This window comes from Mustela erminea, chromosome 15 (assembly GCF_009829155.1).
Source record: "Mustela erminea isolate mMusErm1 chromosome 15, mMusErm1.Pri, whole genome shotgun sequence".
Classification (NCBI taxonomy): domain Eukaryota; kingdom Metazoa; phylum Chordata; class Mammalia; order Carnivora; family Mustelidae; genus Mustela; species Mustela erminea.
The window spans coordinates 55,512,448-55,517,500 of NC_045628.1; the positions used below are offsets into that span (position 1 = coordinate 55,512,448).

Sequence of the window (5,053 nt, forward strand, 5' to 3'; positions counted from 1 at the left end):
GCTAAACAAATAATTAAATATTTTCTAATTATAATCTGTAGAAATAAAATGGAAAACAGCATTTAGATGCCAGGGGAATTTATAACAGGGGACATAGACTACAGTGATAGTATTTGGAAAGGTGCTCAGTCAGAGTTTCTTTAAGAAATAGATATTTAAGCTAGAATTACATGAAGAGAAGGTAAGAGCGTTCTAAGCGGAGGGAGCAGCATATTTGAGGCCTGTGGAAGAGGGGAAACTGGCCTTCTAACAAATGTGATTATGGAACTGTGACTATATGTTGATGAAAACATCTCATATGATCCTTATAAAGTATAATTGATTTATCCGTTATTTTAATCCAGAAGAGCCTAACCCACAAGGAGGAAACCCACTTTATGCCCTTATTCCAGCACATATTAAATAATCGCTATATGCCTGACACTTTGCCAGCCACTGGAAATTACAGAAAGAAAAACCTCACGAACCTCTAGAATTTTACCCCTTGTGGGGAAGCAGGTGAACCAATACACCATTACAAGACAGTGCGGTTGTTCCTCTGCATTAGAGAGAGCACCCTGTGCACAAGAAAGACATGATCGTGTTTGCCTGGCAGAGTTAGGGGCGGCTCTCTGATGAACTAGGCTCTGAGGGATGGGGGCATTCCAGGGAGTAAGGGCAGCATGTGAGAAAGCATGATGGATCTGGGGAAGAACAATGAGTCATACCCAGGCTATTGGGAATGTCAAGGGAATGGGAAAGAAGATAAAGTTAGAAAGGTGGGCAGCAATTAGATCTCTGAAGCATCTCAGAAAGTTTTTATTTTATTCTATAGCCAATAAGGAGATTACACAGGAGAATATGAGAGATGGAGGAATCTGAACCAACTGCCAGGCTTAGAACTTAGTGCCCCTCTCACTTCTTATCTTTCAGGTAAGGACCACTTCTTATCTTTCAGACTTCGGCGCATAATCATGGGAAGCGCTGACTTACGCATAAGCTCTTGGGGTTCTTGATCACCAAATCACTGGTATTCTTAGGACTTAATATTTTACAACCAAAGAGAACTCCCTGCAAAGACAGAAAAAAAAAAAATTATCAAGAAAATAATCAAGTCCCAGCCCTTCCCAAACACCTCCTCCTTTCTGACCGCCACCCCCGCCCCAGTTGTATAGCTAAAGCAATAATAGCCACCATGCATTATGTCATTACCATCTATAGCCAAAAAAGTACATAACCACCAGAGGGCAATGAAAATGGCCATAAAGGCACAGAGTAGTAATTATTTTTGCATTAGCACCAGCCACACTAATATCAACATAGAACAATTACCATTCCTAAGCCCATAGTTATGCTATCACCTCTGCATGTCTTATAGGAGTAGATTGATGAATGACAGGGGAGGAATAAGCAATAAGACATTCGTGCAATGAGACCCCTGTTTCCTGACTATGCCCGTGGGCCATCAGTCATTACGGTGGTGGAAAGCCAGTGGGAGAACTTGGTTTTGATTACCACGGATCTAGCCAGTCCCCAGGCAGAAACCGTAATTCAGCTCCCCTTTCTTTGGGCCCCCAGGAAGTGAACATTTGAGTGGGAGCAGAGCTCTGGCCATAATAACACAGCAGGCAGAGTCCTTTGCATTTATATCTTGTTATTCTGCCCATCACTAGGCAACCATTCTTTGTGCTTAAAACTACACTTCTACTTTGTAACACCTTATTCTTTGAAGTAACCACTCTGGTTTGCAGTGTTCTAGGAGATATCCATTCTATTTATTTGTGTGTGGGTCAACCACAATAAAAAACCAAGCATTTCAAACCTTCAGCCTGATACAGGAGCTTCTCTGTGTTCTCCTGGCATTATATTAGAGCATGGATCATGAACTTCATTTACAATGGCCTGTTTGCTTCTCCGTGTCCTCCTCCAGAATGAGTTCGTGGAGGGCAGGTGCTCTATCTTATCTGTATAGCCACATCCCTAGCACAATGCCTGGCTACTTGGACAACACTCCATAACTGTTGGATGGATGGATGGACAGACAGATGAATGAATGTTTTCCCTGAAATTCGAGTTTGGCGGTCATAGGTGTGATTATTTGGTTTAAAAAGCAAGCCAAGCTAGTTGAATAGACTTGGCTGGGAAGAATTAGGCAAAATGTCAGATAAAGAGCATTCAGACTCTCTGGGTAGGTGTGATGTAGATGAGCCAGGTGCCAGCTGGGGAAGCAAAGCCATTTTAGTCTTCTGGCTCCGAGCATCGTATGACTTACCTGAGGATCTGAATAGCAGAACCACAATGAGCAAAACAGCTCGTTATTGCAGAGACAAGGAAGTGGAGCTGTCTCCAAGTAACCATGTCTTAAGCTGGATACCCTAGAAGCAGAGCTGGAGACAAGGAGTCTTGTTTAAGTGATTTATTGAGGACATGCTCTCTGGAGAACAGGAGGGAGAGGAGCAGAAAAAGGCAGGGGAAATGCCAACATGTGAGCCCAGCTTGGCACGAGCTGCAATTTGATTACTATGAGCTTTAGGATTGGTGCCATTTTAAGGCTAAGGCTAACTCTGTTTCTCCTATGAGTTAGTGATTGGCTGTGAGCTGTCCCTTGGGAGCAGGGGCCATAACTGCCTGGGTGAACACAGCCTTGTTCGGTGAACACCCTGAAAGGTGGAGGGCAATTCTCTGGAGAAGGGGGCAACTGTGAGCTGTTAGCATTCAATTTCCAGAGCTGGGGTATGGGTGCAGTGGCTGGCAAAGGTAGTCTGGGTACAGCACCAGTGGCATCTTCTGGAATTGGATAGTGAGAGATGATGTTGATTATAGTAATCACTACCATTTATTGAGCACCTACTATATACAAAGTACTGTGCTAAATGTTATATCTATATCTATCTACCCATATAGTCCTTAGAATTAAGTTATTAAGTAGGTAGTATACTGCCATTTCCACTGGACTGATGAGGAAACTCAGAAAGTACCATATTTCATGCTTAAAATATTTCCTTTTTGCACCAGCATTCCTATGGATAGAACCAGGATACTGCACAACCGCCTGGCCTAAATTCCATGCATTCATTCAATTCATGAATTCCACCAATGCTTTGGAGCACCTATTACATACCACAACTTGGCTAGGCCCTAGGGAGGTGTCAGTGAACTGACAGTCTTGGACCCTATCCTCAAAGGGTAGAACTAAACCTCAGACCCAGTTCTAATACCCATGTGACCCAATTTAAAGACATAGTTTGAAAAAACAAATGTTGTTTTGACACCTGTTGTGTACATTCTGCTCCATCAGGCCTTGATCAACAGAAAATCTAGACGCCAGGCATCTATAACAATCCCCTTGAATTCCTCACATAAAATGTGCTTCTGGGGTCTAAAAATCAGTTTTCAAGATTTTGTACAAACCAGGCACTGTAGGCCTTTTCCGTGTGTGCAGAAGGATTGAGCTTGGTGATCTCCAAATCCCCTTTCAATAGCCAAGGTTTCCTTCTGCTCATCACCCTGCTCTTGGCCGAATCCTTTGTAGGGGACTCTCATGGTCAGTGTCACGTGTCCACTTGGCCAGGCTATAGTCACTTATGGAACATTAATTTAGGTGTTGCTGAAGAGGTATTTTGTATATGTGATTAATAGCTGCTTAAATTGATTTTAAGTAATGATATCTTTGATAATCTAGGTGGCCTTTATCTAATCAGTTGAAAAGCTATTGTGGAACAAAACTGAGGTTTTCCTGAGGAAGAAAAAATTCTATCTGTGGACTGCAGCATCACCCGCTGCCTGAGAGTTTCCCATTTGCCAGCCACTGCACCCATACCCCAGCTCTGGAAACTGAATGCTAACAGCTCACAGACCTAACTTAACAGATTTCAGACATGCCAGTACCCTCATATTCCCTTAAGCCAATACCTTGAAATAAATCTTTCTTTCTCTGTCTTTGTCTCTGTTTCTCTCTATATATGCATATGTATAAATGCATATATACATACATATACAAAATCTATTCTCTGTCTCTTTATGCATGTGTATGTATATATACATACATATACATATATATACATATACATATACATATATGTGCACTATAAATATATTGTAGGTAGCATATGTATATAATCTTCTACTAGTTTTATTTCTCTTGAGAACGCTGACTGACACAGGGACCCGCATGTCCTTTTTTTCTTATAATACTGTCTGGACTGATCAATCTTGTATCTTGTGGTGTGTGTAATTAAGGCCCCCATCTGTTTACTAGTAGGCAGATGAAGCACATACTTCAAGAATCAATAATGCAATAATGCAGGGGCACAAAAACATGAGAAAACTTCAACTTTGATTCAATTAACTTGTCCAGAATTTTGTAATCAGAAAATCCATAGTTTTTATAAACATATAGTTCTGTGTTTTACATTATGCTTGGTTTTTTAAAATTTTGGTCTATATATGAATGGGAGGGACCATATCTTTTCATGTTAGGACCTAAAAAGGTGTTTATCAAGCTCTGTGTGTCCTCAAGTAAAATGTAAGCTCTATGAGGTCAGAGGCCAAGTCTTAGTGTTTTTGTGACCCTATAGTACCTATATGGAGCTTAACAGAGACTCACACATACAGGACGTCCTGATTCAGTATATTTTCATGTTGTTTTATTCTCCAGAATATGTTAACCTTTGGGGAATGGGAAGCATGCTCAGAAAAATGTAGGTTTGTTTGTTTTTAGGCAAATCAGTGTACCATCCCCGAGGGAGAGGCTGCTTTCTCAGTATAGTTAGAGATTAATATCTGAAAAGTATTTCAGAGACTAGCCCTTCTCTAGTTTCTCTGTGCATTGGTGGGGAGCAGATGACTGATACGCTCAGGATTTGCAAGCATCTTAAGAGAGATTAGTTTTCACAACAACTACTTAGGCTGTCCTAAGATAGCAAGAGGCATTGCAGGCAGTGGGAGGAATTAAAGGGGACTTTTGCTGAGACTCAGTCTAGACTCTTTCTTGAACACAACCTGGAATAGTGGTGTGATGTGTAAACAGCAGGTGTCCAATAAATCTTTGACCATGGGTTGACTGCTTATTGAC

The 5,053-nt window shown here is 41.3% G+C and overlaps 1 long non-coding RNA gene across 1 annotated transcript in view; it reads right to left on the bottom strand.

Annotated features, from left to right (window-relative positions):
* Positions 1 to 792: 792 nt before the first annotated feature.
* LOC116574489 overlaps positions 793 to 5,053 on the bottom strand; it is a 6,426-nt gene continuing 2,165 nt past the window's right edge. Inside the window, exons 2-3 of the long non-coding RNA XR_004279341.1 lie at positions 2,252 to 2,366; positions 793 to 1,050 (exon numbers count right to left, since the gene is read on the bottom strand). This is a non-coding gene — a long non-coding RNA (uncharacterized LOC116574489). The remainder of the gene's footprint in view (positions 1,051 to 2,251; positions 2,367 to 5,053) is intronic.